This window comes from Dermacentor albipictus, chromosome 2 (assembly GCF_038994185.2).
Source record: "Dermacentor albipictus isolate Rhodes 1998 colony chromosome 2, USDA_Dalb.pri_finalv2, whole genome shotgun sequence".
Lineage (NCBI taxonomy): Eukaryota > Metazoa > Arthropoda > Arachnida > Ixodida > Ixodidae > Dermacentor > Dermacentor albipictus.
In genome coordinates, this window is record NC_091822.1 from 113,759,446 (window position 1) to 113,779,223 (window position 19,778).

The following is a 19,778-nucleotide window of genomic DNA, read 5'->3' on the forward strand; positions in this document are numbered from 1 at the left end:
GCACTCCTTGGTAGCCGCCCGCAGGTACGAACCCTGCTGAGGTGATGTTGACCAGCGCCGCAAGGACCGAGACGTAGATCTGTGTGCAATGCGCGCGTGAAATATGTATGCAAAGCTCAGGATACCAGGTTATTGGTAAATAATATGCAAAGCAAAATTTGCCCTGTAAAGAGTAATGAAAACATATATAATATAAAGGTCTGTTGCGCATTTATTGAAAATAACCTAATGCGGTCTATGCAATGAGAGTGCGAAGCGATTGTCTAAAAAACCCGCACTAAAAGATGCGGTGCTTGAGTCAAAGTTGAATGCGATTGCGGTAATTTGTAACATTTCTCATAAGAATTACAACATATTGCATTGTAAGCATGGCGCTATATGAGCTGATTAGTTAAACAAAGAGGCGAATGACTGCGTTAGCTCTCAGCATCTCGGTAAGATTCACAGTAAATATTAAAGAATGCGCAGATCAAACAAAATTTTTTCCTTTAATCTCACACGTACAATTTATTACAGACTTCTCAGTGTGCAATTCTGTTCGTTCTTCTAATGATGTGGCATTCTATTGTAAGTGCGTAGAAGAAAGTGTCAATACACAGACATATCTTGCAAATAATTGTCCTAATGAATACACAGCTTTCTAGTATTAAAATCCTTGAATGAATGAATAGCTTCTGCACTATATTATCGCAATGTCACTGCAGTGGAAACGAAAGTAATTTGAAATGTTCTCCTTTTTTCCGTACGTTTTCGCAAATAAATTGAAAACATATTTACAGGAATCATTGTGCACGGAAGTTCTGCTGCCTTCTCTCGAGGATGTTGCTTCGAGTGACAGCGCTGAGGCCTTAGCAACCTTATATAGGACGTCCACTGTTGGCAAGGTGTGCACCGAGGCATGATCATGGTTCAGGTTTTCCCTCTCCTAAAGTGGCATGAGAACATGCATTAGCACTGTGAGGAGTTACAGGAGTTTAAGTGCCTTCGTGAGGCCACCGAGGTCGTTGGGACGTCGGTCGAGAGATGTAACGATTCTCTCAGTTGGCTGATATGTTTTCATCTGCAGGCGCTCTCATTCTTTTATGAGAGTTCGGTAACCCAAGGCGCGGTAAATGGTGGGGTATTGAGCACGAGCGAGCAGAGGGGTTAAAGGCGCCGCCAAAAAAAAAGTAAATACATTAAATAGTTGACAGCAATGTTTGATGGCCGAAGAGAATACCTTGGGCAGTAAAAAAACTGTTTTCCCCCGAATTTCAAAACAGTGCACTGATTGCCGCTCTTGTAGTGAGCATTGGCGTATTCCTAAGATGGCTATCGCTAGAACTAACCCCTCAGCGGGGGGTATTGGATGGGGCTTCGTATCTGGCATAGGATCTTCTGTCGGATTGCGTTTCCTAAAGTTCGACTAGCTCTTCAACAGATGTGCGCACACAGCCGGGTTTGACGGTGATAGATGGCTATTGGTTGCCTTCATCTCGTCCAGAAGACGTCAGCAAACACTAAGCATGCACTCCAATTCGACAAGGCAACGCACGTTTGTGTAGTTATTCCTACTACAGCAACCCGTTTGAGAGTGTCTCTGGAAATCGACATTATCTGCAATTTTTGACATGCCGTATTTATATTTTACTGGCTGTAGCGGTCGATCAGTTAATCTGATCTTTGGATATACCTCTCTATGTTTTACGTCGGCATAATCGGCAGAGGATGCGGGAAACGAAAATTAGCTGACTCTTGTTATGTGTGTTTCTTTTGAAATTGGTATTTCCGGCATTTATCAAATGATCTTTTGGCATCACATTGGCTTTAAAGTATATGGACTAGGAAGACGTGCGGTCACATTCTATTTTGGAACATGCATAGTCAGCTCATAGACGGCGTAAATACTGCCGTTCGATCTCGGTGACAGCGTGGGCGGTAAGCTGATCGAACCATAGATGAAACGCGAAAAGGAATGGTATTGAAATAAAATAATTGCAATATTTTGGCGGAGTAGGGTATTGACATTCTACCACAATACAATACACGAAATGTAATCCCATGTAATTTATACAGGAGCTATGCGGCATGGGCATTGAATAGTTGAAAATTCCCCATGTGTGTGAAATTGGGCTCAGTAATGAAATCTGACGAAACATATTAGATTACTTAAATGTATGCTGAAGCATTTACGAAATCTTCCTTTCTTTCCTCGTCACCAAATTGAGCCCGTGCTTTGCATATTAGCCCCTAACAACGGTCCAAATTACTGCCCTTCAGCATGTAATAATCTAACACTTGGTAGTTTTAAATAATCGCAAGTTCCAGCGATGAAATGCTCTATCAATGTAGCTTATGGCACGTGTTTCTCAGTATAGGTGGGTATATTGGAGAAAACTTCTGCAAAGAAAATGAAGGATACTGGAACGCTGTACAAATAACACGCAGGAAACTACGGCAGACCTAGTTTCCTGCGTTCGAGATGCTATTGGGACATCCGGTCGGGTGGTCGGTGTAGGCTGATCTGGCTCCGTTTTGAAGCACACGAGTATTTCGACACGTCGGGATCGTTCGAACGAGCCAATCATTCAGCCCATTCCAAAAACCATGCGACAACAAGGAATTGAGTCCTGTTAATGCGGTCACTGATTTGCGCTTTTTTTGGTCGAGCCAAAATAGAACTTGATAATAACGTTATCCGAAGAAACGTTCTAGCTCTTGTTTCTTTTTTGCACAGGCACAGGTGTCTTGGTTTAAGTGGTGCGAAAATAATTTGCCATACATGTAGCTCTCTTCGTTTCCTCACTGTGGTTATCTCAATAACACTACATTGTTGAAGTGGAGTTCCGGATAGATAAAGACGATTGGTTGTTCCAGAGAGTTTACGCCGGCCCCAGCGATTGGCGACTGACATGTAAGCAGATTTGGTGACGGAAAGCCTAAGGCCGACCGAAGTTCAACAATGTTCAGCTTTAAAAATTCTGGGACTGATGGTCCGCGTGTCGGGAACCGGTACTTCTTGGCTCACCCGCGCTAAAAAGCAGGAGATTCAGACCTTGGGTCTGATTAGGCGCATTGCTCCTAAAACGGGCGGCCCCCACTCATATGTTGCGCGAGAGTTGGTGAAAGCGGTAGTGCAACCACGCCTTGTTTATCAAGCCCAATTCCAGCATTTGACGAGGGCGGGATCGCTTTGAGGCTGTTAATCGCGAGGCAATGAGGGTCATCACTTGCCTTCCCCGCATCACCCCCATTCTGGCTCTCCAAGAAAACGCACAGCTGAAGATACTAGATGAGCTGGTGCAGTAGCCACGTGATGCTCGTAGGCTTAAGGCCGGCCAGCCTTTCACATGCAACGTGTGCTCGCAGTGCTTACGCGTTCTCATACTCCCTTCTACCACTACCATCGAGAGTTCTTACTCCCTGGAGTTTTGTACAGCTGAGCGATAACATGCCAACTGATATACGTCGCCCGACATCAACTTACACGGCAGCGTCGCTTTGTGACCGAATTATAGCTCAAGATGCCAACCTGCCGTTTGGCTCCATCGTGCTTTACGTTGATGGAAGCATTCAGGGCTGTGAAATGACCACTACAATTTATTGCCCTTGCACACCTGCCCTTAATAAGGCGACCCGGTTTCAAATCCAAGAGCCTCCTTCCTCCTTTTGTGCTGAGCTCCTTGCTGTTCTAGAAGCGTTGTGCTCTGTGGCCGCCTTTCCCATCGTCCCAACGGCCCGCATCGTCATCCGCACTGATGCCCTCCAGGTGACGTGGCTTCTGCGACGCGTCAGTGACAGCCCTAAAATATATCAACAGATAGATCGACTGGTGGCACGCATTCTGCAGCCAATATCTGTCGAGTGGATCCCGCGCGAGCTTCTAAGTTTCCAAAGGTGAGCGGCTTCTGTGACCCGTCTAGCGACCTCTCCAGCGTCACTGCCTCAGCTCTTTCACCTACATGATGCCACCCTCCTTTTAACAAGAAAGGAGCACCTCCGGCGCCGCACACGTGCTCTCATACCTCTGTGTGCGCTAAACCTGCCCCGTGGTCTTACCGGTGCAGATGAGGTTGTGCTTCGGAGGATCCCGGTCGGGGTTGCCCTCACTCCTGCCGTGACTTGTAAGTGGCCGCACTTTCGCCCGTTATATCTGGGTGTCCACTTTACAAGTCGCGAAATGCTGAAGCCGACATCCACCACCTGCTGTGGGTTTGCCCGGCACTGAAACTGATGAGGCTCGGGCACTTTGGAGAAGCGGAACTTTCGCCGCATAAACCGAGCGATTACACTGCTTGGATGCAGGGACCACATTATCGATCCCTATTGGACTTCATTAGATCAGTCAATCTGTTTTCATTCATTTAATTCTCCTTATTCACCTCCAAACCAAAGCCCTGTGGGCCCTGAGACATTTACCCTCGTATTAAAAAATAAGGCTACCTTGAGGCAAATAATTATTATTCTCTCTTTCTACATGACATCAAAAAGCGTGAGCTTGCCTGATGCACATATAGAATTCCATAGTTTTTGATGTAACAATTAGCAGAAATGGTTGCTTAGAAGGTCAGAAATTCTTTGTCTATAAGGTCGCCTCTGTCGAAATGCCCTATATATCATGCCGTACCCATGCTGCAATGTAGTGATTTATCAATTCAGAAAAAAATAAACGTATTCAAAGGTATTTGCTGCGTCCTAAACATACTTCGTTGTTGTACAGAAACGTCGTGACGCCAGCACACAATATATTTTAGCCCATCAATTAAACAAAATTACATGGCCGCCTTCTGTAACGAAACTGTTTAGTGTAGCAGTAATAATTTTTATTATGCGATTCACTTGGTTGTCGTTGACTGCAGTTTCATATTGTTTTGCTGTAACATTATAACGACATGAAACCCTATTTATTGCCCTAATGTAACCTCTGTTACGTGGTTTTACATTACACTTTTGCGTTATATACAAGTACCTGTGCTGCAGCTTCACATCCTGGCCCTAACGTCCTTACCGATTACGGGCTCATCCAAATTTCATTTCAGACCAGAACGTGTTTGCCTAACATATAATAATTATTTGCAGCATACGCTGTGGGAAAAGGTTGTATGTGTTTCAAATGACTAAGAGAGAGAAAGAGAGAAAGTATGTACGGGCTATTGACTAGATGTTCATTATTTTATTTAGGTGCCTGCCTACAGCTTTAAGGCCATGCAGATAGGTCACTAACACGCACAAGAGTATGAACACAATAAAATATGAACACGGAACAACCGTTCCACCAATATCGCATGCTAAAGTAAATATAGAAGGCAAAGAAATTGAAGTATAAGAAACTGGGTCCAAATTCACAAAGCTTTCCGTTCCTAAGGGCTGTTTTTGATTGGTCGACCGGCTTCGCTAATAATATGTGCAACACCACAATTGGCCGGCGCGAACGCTGTTTGCGTAAGAACTTTTGTGAATACGGCCCTTGAAGAATAACATGTACCTGCTAAACTAACTTGCGTCATGCAACTCGTCCACCAACTCTACACAGACAGTTAATTGAAAACAGTTATGTCAATTGAAGTGGCATTGTGAACGTTCTGCCGCCGTGTCATGAAGCAACTTAAAAAGAGATTAGGGTAAAACATGTGAGAACGCCCGCTGCTTTCCAGTTACGGAACCCGAAACTTCAACTATGCCAGTAAGACATGACAATCAATCAGCCCACGCGCCACCGGCCGCAAGAACCCGAGGGCAAGTCTCCTGTCACGGAAAGAAAACATGCTTAAGTGAACTAACAGGCTTGAGTAGTCATTGTATCGGCGTCGTCTCATGCATCACTCGTAATAAGTGCGAACAAATTGACGCTTGGTGGTTTCTATTAGGTTACTTGGATGGGTACTAATAGAATTCCCAGAAGCAGAAGCAAACTCTAATCGCGGTCTGACTAATATGCTGAAATATTTATTCAAACATTTTGGACGCCGGAACTTTTCCGTAAGTCTAGAAATTAAGCCTTAGTGCCTCATGGCTAGACTGACTATAGAGGATGCATGCTGGAGAACATTCAGCCTTGAATTTACGTAAACCCCAAGGTCAAGAACATAAAGCACACGACGAATAGTATCACCTGACGAAGCGTTATTAAAATTTGTCTGCATGCGCCTTTTGCTAAAGACATCAAACTCATGCTCTTCACGTTACTCTTTAGTCTATTGGACTCGCTATCCCTGCGCAGAGAGCATAGGTAAAGGGAGAGAAAGGGAAAACTGACAAGAGCAGTATCTGACTCAGGACCTTATTTGACTGAGGACCTTAATTAATTGAATAAGGCTGTGGGGAAAATTAGTACAAAAAATTAGAAAATAAATTGTGGGGTTTTACGTGCAAAAATAAAAATCTCATTAAAAGGCACGCCATAGAGGGGACCTCCGAAATAATTTGGACTACCTGGGATTCATTAACCTGCACATAAGTCTAAGTACATGGGTGTTTTCGCACTTAGAGCCCATCGAAAAGCAGTCGCCGTGGTCAGGATCCGATCTCGCAAGCTCGGGTTTAGCAGCCCGACACCATAGCCACTAAGCACCCATGGCGGACGAGGAATATTATGCAGGAGGCAAAGGTAATATTGAATAGCCTGACAAGGCAACAAGAATTCATGATCGCCAGTCAACCATACTGAGCAGTTGCGCTTTATGAACGAAGAACTCCGTCAAAAAATGGACGCAGCTAAGAACTTTTATTATCAGTTCACTCTACCTAATTTAGTTGAAAATAACCCACGAAAATTTTGGAGCTCAATTGCGCCAATCAAGAACGCCACCCAGACATTTCTATTTGATGATTCCGAAATAAGCGATCCTGGACCTATTGCTAAAGCATTCAATGAATATTTTCACTCTGTATTCACACAGGACAATGGCGTAATTCCTCCCTACTCCGCGACAACTAACATGTCCCGTGCAATTAACAATGCTACAATATGTAAGCAAGGCGTCCTGGGGTGCTATGCAGGATGCGCCGAGTTTGGCGAAACTCGGGATCTTCACGAGCTCTGGCGACACCCCAAGATGAAAGCACGAATGGTACCGAGACACAGTTTATCTTTCGACAAGCCTGCAGTTTCATTGGTTTATCTAGATTCACTCTGGCTGGCTATCATTCCTTGGGCGTTGCCTTCTGGGCGGTCGACAAACTGGGGCTCACGTGATCATACCGTCGGTGCATGGTCGTGCCTTCTTTCACTTGTTTGTCGTTCCACCGAGTGCATTACATGCAGGAGCGAGTTGTAAAACAAATGCATTTAGTACAATATTATTAGTTACTTTAACATGGTTTAGAAGCATTTTGAAGCTTACGAGATGTGCACTGAATGCGTCTTAGACTAATTTGTAATTTAGTACGCTTCGCATTATACCACGAGGGAGCGCTGTAGTGGCGTCATCACATCCATTCACCGGGCAAGCATGGCGGCTAAGCATCAGAGAGGCCCAGTGTAAACAAACCCTTACAACGAGCTTGCAGTGCGCGACGTAGTGATCAGGCTCGACGAAGGCCACTATTGGATAGTTCTGTTCCTCCGTGGGCAATCTTCCCGTGCACACGGTAAGACTGCCAATAGCTTCGGCGATTTTACAGATCGCAACGCGCACCTACTGTTCACGGCGAAGTGCTGAAGAAACAACTTGTCCGGTGCTGCTTCTGCGAGTGCGCTGAGTTCCTCCACTCTGCGTGACTGCGAGCGTCACGAACATTACATAGTGTGGGCAAAAGGCAGACATCCTATATAGCTACGATGCGACAAGGAGGTGGTACCGACGATGGATCTCGCTACCAACACCGTGAAGGAGACATCGACAAACTGCAGATAAGTATATTTCTACTGTTTCATATTTTGCATAATAAGAGTGCACGGATTAAGTCACTTTCGTAGTAACGAACTGAATGTCCAGCAGTTTAAAGAAGGCAGTGAGAACCAATGAGTGTTCGTGCTTTTACGTGCAAGTGGGCCCGCGAAAAGATGGTATAGATGAAGGTAACCTTCACTAACTTGGTGAGGCAACAGAAATTCATGAGTGACATGAAGCTAGCAAAATTTATGGAAGAGTATCTTTATCCAAGTGAAATATCAATAGCAAGTACTGATATAAAGCAGGAAACTTATAAAAAAATTTCATGGGTTGAACAGCACATGGAAGGCATTACCGAATCGTGATCGCCACGTTACCGATATCCTTGAAAAAAGTCTAGAATCATTGCATTTCACCGGTTATGCAATATGGGACATAAACCTGGAGGTTAACAAAGAAACTTGAGATGTCAAGGACTGTGTAGAAAGCAAAGTAACAAAAATTGTTGCAGATAGCCTTAAGGCAGGAAGACAGTGGCGTAGTAAACCGTGGCAACTGATATGCTAGTTGAGATTAAAAAAGAAAGGAATCGGCAGGCAGGCCATGCACGTATTCGATCACTTGTTGCCAATTCATATCAGGTGATTACATAAGCATTACAGAATGAATGTCAAGGAGAGAGAACTACAGCCAAGGATGGTAGAAAATTGCGTAATGGGACAAGAATATGATGTTTGTAGGCATAGGATGCAATTAGCTCGTATAAGACGGGATTGTAGGGTGAGGCATTTGTTTTGCAGCGAACAAAAATAGGTTTGTGGTGCTGACAGTAGAGACTCGTGAAGGTGCGGGGCCACCTCAGCTGCAGGCACACTAATCAACATGACAATTGGCTGTGAAAAAGAAAACCCCAGTTTTGAAAAATAAAGCAACGTTGTCCCAACGCATTGTTTTACTATGCATACTACACTAGAGGCTTCCACATTTAAGGGCACTTAGTACTAATAGTGCAACGAGCATTTTTCTTTGTAAATAATGGTTTGTACGTGGCTGATTCATTCCAATACACTTTTTTGCAGCAGCACATTCTGTTGCTGGAGCTACTCAACCGCCTGGTGGCAGTAGGCGAGCGCCAGGCACGTGCTCTTGAGAGCGTGGCAAAGGTCCAGAGGGCTGCTCCGCAACAGTAATATCGGTGCCCTCACTGCTCTCCTGTCGAGCCCACAGAAGGCACCTTATAAAGGAGCTTTCAGTTTAATATTTTGTTTATTATTCAAGAACATGAATAAAATTATTGCAGTAAACATTGTGCTGTGCATATTAGGAGACGTAACATGCACTTGGTGTCCCTTCAAAATAGGCAAAAACGCAAGACAACCTGTGCCACTCTTGGACCATGTAAATAAAAAATACACTAATGCAGCATACACGTCATCATGCTGTTTGTTCTTTCTATGTGCAAGAATACAGTGCGTGTTCATTAGCCACAAGATGAACGGTGTGTGTAATTCACAATGAAGAAAGGAAACAGCAGGAGCTTAATAATGCTATCACCTATAGACTGTGCATATGACTGCAACACTCCCCGATTCAAATGTGCCATTACATGCATGTTCGATACCACATATTCTTTAACATTGTCTTATAATTGCATGTACCATATTTCACACATCTTAAGCCCTTGCATAGCACACTTCTGATCTATCCATTTCATAGGCCAAATAATTGTACACTTTGTCCTTTTGTGTTGTATGAAAAGCAGCATCTTTTACAGTCGGATAAAACTTCAGAAGACAGCAGAGGCCCCACCCAGATGACCAAAGCGCAGCAGCCGATTGCCTACACGTCTAAAGAAATAGTCCCTCTCCAACGAGCAATATTAGTCTGTCCAGCGGCACGATATCAGTCTCGAGTGCGTGCCCATTGGTGCAGGCTTGTGTTCACCTGCCTTAAAGTGCAGATTGCGCAGCCTCCTAAAGTTGTATCCGACTATAGAAACACGTAATGCCTTGCACCAGTTGCATAGACTTCTGCAATTTGATAGCCCACAATGAGCAGGAGCAGAAATCTATAAAGGCATCCAAGCAAAGCTGGCTGGCCACACTTCCATTATGAGGGGCTGAAAAAAGTCTCGCCAAATATTCCCATGACGTCCTTGAAAAAGAGGTCGTGTTTGGCACTTCTTTAGAATCAAAAACAGATTACACTGAATGTTGTGTAGCACGTCAAAACAAACTGAGCTTGGTTATTTGCACAGCATGTAATGGGTGGTTGAGCTTCACATAGGAAACAAACTGCTCTGTCCAGTACAATTTTGAGGACTGTATTGCACCTATTATGGCACCGGTATGGCACCTATTATGTCAAAAGTGTCTATATACAAATTACACTTTTCACAGGCCATTGATTTCACCATTATTTTTGTGTGATGGTTCTTTCAATCAGCGCTTGTATTACATGAGCAGGTGGATTTGAAAGCAAAGCTTTGTTTGCAAACCTTCCGACTTCCATAAGTGTGTGGCAAGGCACTGGCATGTTGTCGAATAGCTCACACTTCCTCGGTCCTGCACCAAAGAAGCCCAATGCTCTATTTTAAGTTGGATCGCACAAACATTCAACGGCACACAAAGAAGTGTAACACACACAGCAAAGCATTCTGCTGTGTGTATTTCTCTTTGTGTCCCGTCGAATTGTTGTGCAATTAAACTTCAAGCTTCTATACCAATACACAGTCTTCAACCTCACCAATGCTCTAGTTATTAGGCTACAATGGTGCACATCTTTGAAATTTCCCAACACAAATTAGCTCTCCGAAAACTCAGAAATGTTAAATTTTTCAGCACAGCTGTATGTATGAACGTGCCATATTCTTCACCACTAAACTCACAGGAATCAAAGAGGCAAGCATTAACCAGCCTTGCTGCTGCCGTTACCATTATCATGACACCAATGGAAAAACAGTGCCACGTTTCAGGAAAGGGAGTGCTGTAGGGAAAGGTGTGACAGCGAGGGCTTACAATAAAAATAACGGTTACGAGACATGTTCAGTGCCAATATATGCTGCATGTCGCTCAGCCTACTTTGGCAATGCGGCAAGTGTTTACTCATTTGGGCATATCACGTTTTGTGTAATCATTGCTCTAAAGCTGTACAAATGGTCTATTTGCTCTGCAAGTTTTATTTTTATCATGGTAGGTTAAAGACCCACTTTTCATTGGCATCTGTACCACATTTCTCCCGATATGTAATAATGCCTTGGTGGTTCATGACATCTTCACGTACAGAGAGTTCTGCAGAGTATCGGATGTGCATTGTTCTAATGCTTAAGAATTAGAGCCCCATTATGAGACGAAAATATACAATTTATCCATCCAGAATAACGCCGCCCCCCCCCCCCCAAAAAAAAAAAGAAGATGCACTGAACCTCTGGCACATGCATCGACAGTGAACAGAGCAAACAATCTGAAGTATTTTCTTCATGCAAGCCAACACACTAAGATTCTCAATGCATTTTCATTTCGCCACAAATGCATAGGCACAACCGGCTTGGCGCAACATCCACATCTCGCGCTGCAACAAATTGTGCAATGCCTCGCTGCTTCATAGTGCGGCCGATAGATTACGCATGACCAAAATTCAGCATTGTGCATACTTAGTAACTTCACCAATGAAAAACCCCAAGTTCTTTATGAGATTAGGATTCATAGGTTACTTCACACAATTAGGGATATCCATTTATCTATTTATACTTAACCCCTTTCCCAAGAAAGTGAGCCATTTGGAAGGCACCCTGACAGATAAGTAGAACAATCGACAAAAAGTGATCAACCAGCGAAAAAGTCTGTTAATCACAGTAACGCTGACATTGAAGGCGCCTTAATTCCTACGTACGTTCCGTCGATACACCCGACTACGTTCGTAATGTTCCCACGAAGTGGGAAGCATTCTTTTATATATGCCCGCTCCGCCGCAGTATTCTGGAAAGCTAGCCACCGCTTACGCACTGCCGCATCGATAAGCGCGTCAGACACATCTCTGACACAGTTGCTAACAGTAGTTTGATGGCGTCCGATGTAACGCTCGGCGCCGACGCTTCCCTGAAAACTCCCAGTCCCGTAGAAACGGAGGGCACTGATGACTTGCTCTACGACGGTGAGCGAATGAAGCCCGCCACGCTGTCTCCGCAGACGAGAGTCTTCGCCTAGCTCGTCACACAGCCAGCACACTGATGTCTTCGACAGGCGAAAATGACGCTGAAACTCCCTGTCGGTCATGCAGGTGAACGGTTCCGGACGGTCATAATGACGCTTGCTGCCGCTGGATGCAATGAAACAGGCTGCTGCTGCCGCCGCCATGTTCCCGAGTTGAACTCTGAGGGGGTTTCGCGATGTACGAGTTTAGCACGAGTTGGCCTGTCAATCAAAACCAGAGGTCACGCCCCGCGCGAGGCATGTAACTATTGCGCGCGCACCCACTACAGTTGGGCCACGCCCAACTTATCTTCCGGCAACAGCGACGCGGTGTCGAGCTGAGAGGCATCAACAATTTGACCGCCGACATAAAACACGCACAACGCACTGTCATCGGTGATGTACTGAGCACCACTATCAAAAACAAAGCGTTGACTGTCACTGGCATACATCTTCTCGGGCTGAGATGGCCGCACAACACGGTTTATTTATTTATTTATTTATTTATTTATTTACAGATACTGCTGTCTCAATACATGAGACATAGCAGGAGTGGATACATCAGAGATTCGATCAACACAACATACAATGAACTTGAAACGTAATTACAAAATACGGTTAGACAATTCTTCGCAAACTCACAAACTCTTCACAAACTCTTCATTAGATTTTTCCCGCAAGGAACCAGCTAGGTTGTTCCAAATTTCAACAGTGCTTGGAAAAAACGAATACTTAAAACAATTTACAAAAGACTGGAAAGGAACAATATTAAGTGGGTGTGAACGGCGCGTGGCACGCCCAGTGGGATGACTGAAGGAAATCGGGGCATCAATGCAACTTTGGCCGTGTACAATCTTGTGTAGCAAAGTGATACGTTCAAGTGTGCGTCGATGAGCCAAGGGTTCTATTGATAATGCGCATGCGTGAGATGAGGGAGAAAAGTTGCGGTCATATCGGCTAAAAATGAACCTGCATTGCGGCGCGTACACAGCAATCTCGTTGCAAGGCGTGGAGAGGGACGACGATGCTGAGGAGTGCTTATTGCAGCAGTCGTTTCAGATGGCTGCTCTGTCATCGGTGATGAAACGGAGCCACAACGTCGTAAACACGATCAGCGTCCGAGAATCGCTCGCTCTTCTAGGCCCAGTGCAATGGCATTTCTTCATCACAAGCACTGCGCACTCAACAGTTCCAACACCTCCCTCCGTTCGAAATCTGATTTCATAACTGCACACAAGAGCCCTCACCTGCCAAAATGCGAGTGCTGCGGTGTCGTTACGATATCCATCTGCGATCGCTGCTGGCTCCAGCAGAGGTAATCCGCAAGCACCTTCGACTGCACAACACACTCATATACTGCGTACATGCGCTCAGAGGCGCCTTCACTGGGCAAGCGATGACAAGCGATGAATTCTGTCGCTGGGGAAGCACGCACGTTTCGCAATGTATCGCAGAGGCTTCGCGCACAAAGATAAACTGGTACATTTTCACTGAACTGCGTCACTACGCACTCTAAAATAACATACCGCCATTTTACCGCGACAGCTGTTGTGTCGTTTTTAGTTGGTGAAGCGGGGGCCTTAATAGCCTAGTGAAGCGCCTGCGATGAACAGCCGTACCGCGGCGCTGCGTTTCTATTCCCCTAATAGAGAAAGAGTGGCCATGACCCTCCATGGATCATGACCGACTTTATTGAGAATAGCACTGCAGCGCCCCTAGGCGACTTATCACCGTATGAATGCCCTCGTGCGTGTGACACGCTTCAATGTACCGCTTCTAAGCTTTCGCCTCCCTGTCGCCACTCACGGCAAGAAGTGCAAAATTTAATAATTTGCTTGATCTCCGTTTGTCATCACAAATTTCTAGCATTGAAAACGAAAAACAGATACCTAAAGAAATAAAAATGTGCGTTACTTTATTTGTCGTATTTTAACGTATTCGTTTGAGTGGAAGTGTAGGTGCAAGAATGCGCCGCATGTACCCCGTTCGCATTCGATGGAATTGAATTTATTGTTATTATTAGACCATACAATTACAAAGAAAATGTAATACAGAAGGAGGTCCCAAAGTGAAAACTGTCAGGGGGACCTCCTGTTACAACATGCACAAAATATGTAATATAGGATTAGCAACGAGGGTCAGAACAGCGTGAAAATACAATCAACATATTAGAAGTAATTACTGAAACATTGGGTAGTTGAAGATTATACAAAAATTAGCAAGAATAATTCCATGTTGAAATACACTTGAAGGTACTATCATCACAGTAATTGAATAGAAATATAATGATTATGAACAAAAGTGGGCAATCCAACAGTGCAACAAAATTAATTTACAAACGACTGATAATCTACCAACATAAATTGAGAAAAATAATGAAACATGGCTACACAGTAATAAATGTATACACACACGCACGCATAGATACACACCTATATATAGACACACATATAAAAGTAGGTACACTTGTCGAATAATCAGGTAAGGTATGTTGTTAATAAGAACTGTTTTAGAAGCCGCCGGAAACAGTGTAATGAAGAGCATGATTTAATATTTGATGGCAGTGAATTCCAAAATGAAATTGCGGAAAAGAAGGCTGTCATTTTACCGTAGTTAGTGTTGACTTTAGGAAGCAAGAGATTATTATTTTCAGAAAACCGCGTGTTATTTGTATTGAAAAGTTGCGTTGAGGGAAGTAACTCAGCTGGAATGTCACTGTTTCTACTTCTATACAATATAAGACATAGTTTCAGTTGAAATGTGCAAGTTAAGGGTAGAATCTCAAGAGTGCGAAAAATGGGCGCTGCTGATGTGATGTATGAACTGTGGGTAATTATTCGAACCGCCCGGTTCTGAAGGTGAATGAGGGTTGTCAGATGTGCAGGATATGTGTTGCCCCATGATGAAATGCAGTAAGTGAGGTGACTGTTAATGAAAGCGTAGTAAAGTGATTTTAGTATATGTTGCTGAAAACAGTGTCTTGTTCGAATGAGCACGCGGATGCCGAAAGCAGTCTTCTTAGTGACAGAGTTTACGTGAATGTTATACTTAAGTTGGGGGTCTAATGTAACACCAAGGAAAGTTACAAAATTAGATGGGGTAATGACGTAGTTATCAATGTATAGTTCAGGGGTTCTTGTAGGCGTCTTTTGGGACGAGTGAAATAACATAAACTTTGTTTTAACAGGGTTTACGTTTAGCAAGTTATTTTTACACCAAGACACAAGATTCGTGACATCGGTGTATAACTTTCTGAGTAGACTGTTAATGTCTTTATCACTAGTGAATATCGTTGTGTCGTCAGCGTAGAGGATGCACTCAGAACTGTTAAGCGATGATGATAAGTCATTAATGTAAATGAGGAATAACAGAGGACCCAAAATTGATCCTTGTGGAACGCCCTGGTTCGTTGTTATTGGGGTGGATAAGACGCTTCCATATCTAACAACCTGGGTTCTATTAGTAAGGTAGCTTTGCAAAAGAGCTAAAGCAGGTCCACAAATTCCAAATGATTCAAGTTTAGCGTACAAAATGGAGTGGTTAATAGTGTCAAAAGCTTTAGTTAAATCAACAAATACCGCTCCCGCCCATAGCCCATTGTCGATAAACTGCTTTAGGCTGTCAGTTAGTTTTATCAGTGCTAATTCAGTTGATAAGTTAGCACGAAAACCAAACTGCTTAGAAGTCAAAAGGTTAAATTTTGTTAGGTAGTTCGTTAGGCGATTAACAAGGAGCTTCTCAATTACTTTACTAAAAATGGCAGTATCGTTATAGGGCGATAATTAGAAAAGATATTTCGATCCCCTTTTTTAAATACTGGAGTGACTTTTCCTTGTTTGAGACTCGTTGGAAAAATGCCGGTACGAAATGCAGTGTTAATAATATCAGAGAGGACAAAAGATAACTCACGAGCAACAAGTTTGATTTTTGATGGATGAATTGAATCTAGGCCACAGCCTGTTGTCTTGAGCCCTGTTATAGTGCGATGAACTTCATTTGGCGATGTGGGTTTTAAGAAAAAGGAGTGAGGCACGCGGGGCAACTTGGGCAAGTCAGGGACACCGGCTGCAGAGCTCTTGAAAAATGATTCATTAAATGAATTTGCGACATCTATAGGATCAGTTAGAGTGCTGGTGCCGTCAGTAAACCCTGTCGCAGGTGTGTCTTGTTGATTAAGATTTAAAAATTCTTTAATTACATTCCAATTCTTTCTCCAGTCATTCCCATTTTCGAGCACTTTATTTTCATAGTAGGTTCTCTTAGCCTGTTTAAGTAAGACGGTGAGAGTTTGTGAATATAATTTGAATCGAGCCTTAAGGGCGAGGTTAAATGGTTGGAGTTTTAATTTTTTGAAGAGGTTATCTTTTTTATTTATAGAGCGCAGTAGTCCTCTAGTGATCCACGGATGCCTGGGGGTGGAATACCAACGTGATATGGAGGATACAGACGTACAAGTATTTATAATATCTGTTAGTTTCTCATTTAAAGTGCTGAATGCTTTGTTAACACAAGATTCCTCGGATAATAGGCCCCAGTCAGAGCCGGACACCAAATCCACAAATTTTCCTGAATCAAAAGAACTTTTAATCACCATTTTATTTTTATAAGTAGTTTGAGTATTTAATAAGAGAAAAATTGGATAATGGTCTGTCAGATTAAAATGGACCACACCAGCTTTTTGATTAGTCATGATGTTACTGAGTACATGGTCAATAAGCGTATTTTGACCGGAAGAAGCACATCGTGTTGGAGAATCTAGCAAAGATTCCAAACCATGTCCAATGAAGCACTTGGTGTACTGGACACAAGAACTATCGTTAATATTTGTAATGTTAATGTTAATGTCGCCGACAATGATTACATTATAATTTTTGGTAATGAACGAGTTTAATAAACTATCAAGTTCACCACAAAAATCATCGTAAGATGACGATGGGGAACGGTAAATTGAACCAATGATAGTTCTTTTGTTGGTTGGTAGAAAGTGATTGTCAAATTCAAGCCAAACTGATTCGCATTTGGCCATGGAAAATGAGATATCTGCACGCCGTTTATAAGATAATGTGTTGGAAATAAATATTCCCGATCCACCGTGGCGATCAGCCAGACGGTGAAAATATTCCGCATGATAGCCCGGTATGGAAAATAAGGTATCGTCAGCTGCAGATAGCCACGTTTCCGATAAACATATGAGCGAAAAGTGGTGATTGGTTAAAGTAAGAAAGTTAACCATATGATCAAAGTTTTTGGGTAAGCTTCGGACGTTAAAATGTATGATAGAAATCTGAGAAGTGGACGAAGAACTAAGTAGTTGCTTCAGCTCATGAACAGTGTGTGACGCCATGGTGATTCTCAGTCATTAAGGCACAGGAATAGTGCTTTTCAGGTAAAAATGGATAGATCATCGACTCCAGAGATGCGGTACACCCTACTGTCTGTAGACTTTCTTGCTTTGATACGGCAGTTGTCAACCCAAAGGAACTGCCACTGCTTGATGGAGGATAGAGGATAGATGGAGGATAGATAGATAGCGCCCGAAAGATGAGGCACGCCCTGGACGCGCCCGGGAAAGGCGTGGTAAACGGCTCACCGCAAGTGTGCTGACAGACAGCGGGACAGTCACGGTATCGCTAAGTTGGGATAATCCGTTGATAACAATACGCGGCGCTGGCGCGTTTCGTTGTGCAGCCTTCTGCGCGTGAAACGTGGAAGCAGCGTGCCGGGCAGGGTGCGCTCATGTTGTCATACGCGACTTTTTGTCTACATATTTTTTTGCCTGCACCTTCGGCCCGTTCCGCGCTATCTCCGTTCACTTACTGCCGTCGAGCAAACTCGGGCAAAACTCGGGTGAACGAGAAACTCGGCGCATCCTCCATAGCACCCCTGAACCTTATTTTAAATCTTGACACCAAAAAAGGCTGCAGTCCAGACAATGTCAACAATGTGTTCCTTCATCGTTATGCGCTTTGAACGTGTCAATACCTCACATTGATTTTTGAGAAATCTGTACCTACTTGTACAGTTCCTTCTTCATGGAAATGGGCTAGAGTCATTCCATTGTTCAAATCTGGGCAGAAACAATCTCTTTTAAATTATAGACCTATTTCGTTAACTTCTCATGCATGCAAACTCCTTGAACACATAATTTATAAACACATTAACACTTTTCTCGAGTCTAATAACATTTTATGCAGCGCTCAGCATGGATTTCGTAGTGGTTTTAGCACAGTGACTCAATTACCTGAATTTACACATCACATCGCTTCTGCTCTTGATTTAGGTCATCAATTAGATGCACTCTTCATTGATTTCTCCAAAGCATTTGATACTGTACTGCATCCTAAACTATTAAATTAACTAAGCTTTATCCTTAATAACCCTCTTCTCGTTGACTGGATCCGCAGTTTTTTCTTTATGATCGTTCACAGTATGTTTTTTTTTTAATTCATTCAACTCTCCTGACGCATCAGTATCTTCCGGTGTGCCCCAAGGTTCTATTTTAGGGCCATTGCTTTTTTGCTTTACATTAATGACATTCCAAGCTCTGTTTCAGTAAAAATTCGGCTTTACGCTGACGACTGCGTTCTCTACAATGTCATTTCTTCACCTAACGATCATAACACTCTGAATCAATCTTTTATAAGTTTTTGCGAATGGTGCGAACTCTGGCAAATGAACATTAACTTCAAGATAACAGTCGCCATGTCCTTTCACAAGCATGCTAATTGCTCATATTTCAACTACTCCTACAAACCCACTTTTCTGCAGCGCGCATATGAATATAAGTATTTAGGCCTCCTTTTCACTCCAAGATTATCCTGTTCCGAACATATTCTAACAACTTGCAACAAAGGACTTAAAAAACTTGGTTATCTAACCCGAACTCTACGTGCTGCGCCCAAAGAAACTAAACTCATTACATACAAAACACTTGTAAGACCTATTCTTGAATATGCGTCTAACATATGGAACCCTTACAAAATTTCGGACATCCACAAAATTGAATCTGTTCAGAAAAAGGCGGTTCGTTTCATATACCGCCGTTATGATAGAATGTTTTCTCCGTCATCTCATCTGAACATGCTTGGTTTAACCCCTCTTTCCCACCGTCGTCACATTAATTCTCTGAAACTTCTACACTCTCTATTTTACTCTCCACATTATGCTTCCCCTAACACATATCTGACCCGTGCAAAGCCCCTAATCACGAGAAACAGCAATGACTTAAACTTATCCGTCTTTTTTGTTCGCACCAACACTTTTAAATACAGTTTTTTTCCTCGGACAGTTGAACTCTGGAATGACCTGCCTGGATCCATCCGTCCTTTACCACATAGAGAATTTGGGGATGCCATTCAATGCTCCCCTTAGTCATGTCACTCACGTATGCTTCTTTTGTATAATGATTTTCTTTCTCGCATTTGTATTCACCCACTCCTGCAATAGCCCTTCTGGGCTGCAGTATTTGTAAATAAATAAATAAATAAAACCTCTAGAGTAGGTACAGGAGTACATTTAGGTATAGGTCAATTACTCGCAGGAGACGCTGATCATGAGAAGCAAATTCACAGAAGAATAAAAATGGATTGCAGTGCATACGGCAGCTATTAACAAATTCCGAAAGAAAAATGTACGATCATTCCATTCTACCGGCATTCCCACATGATGTAGAAATATGGAGGTTTATAAAGAGGCTCCAAAACTAGTTCTGGAGCGTACAGTGAGTGATGAAACGAAAAACTTAAGGCATAGCGTTAGGAGACAGGAAGAGAGT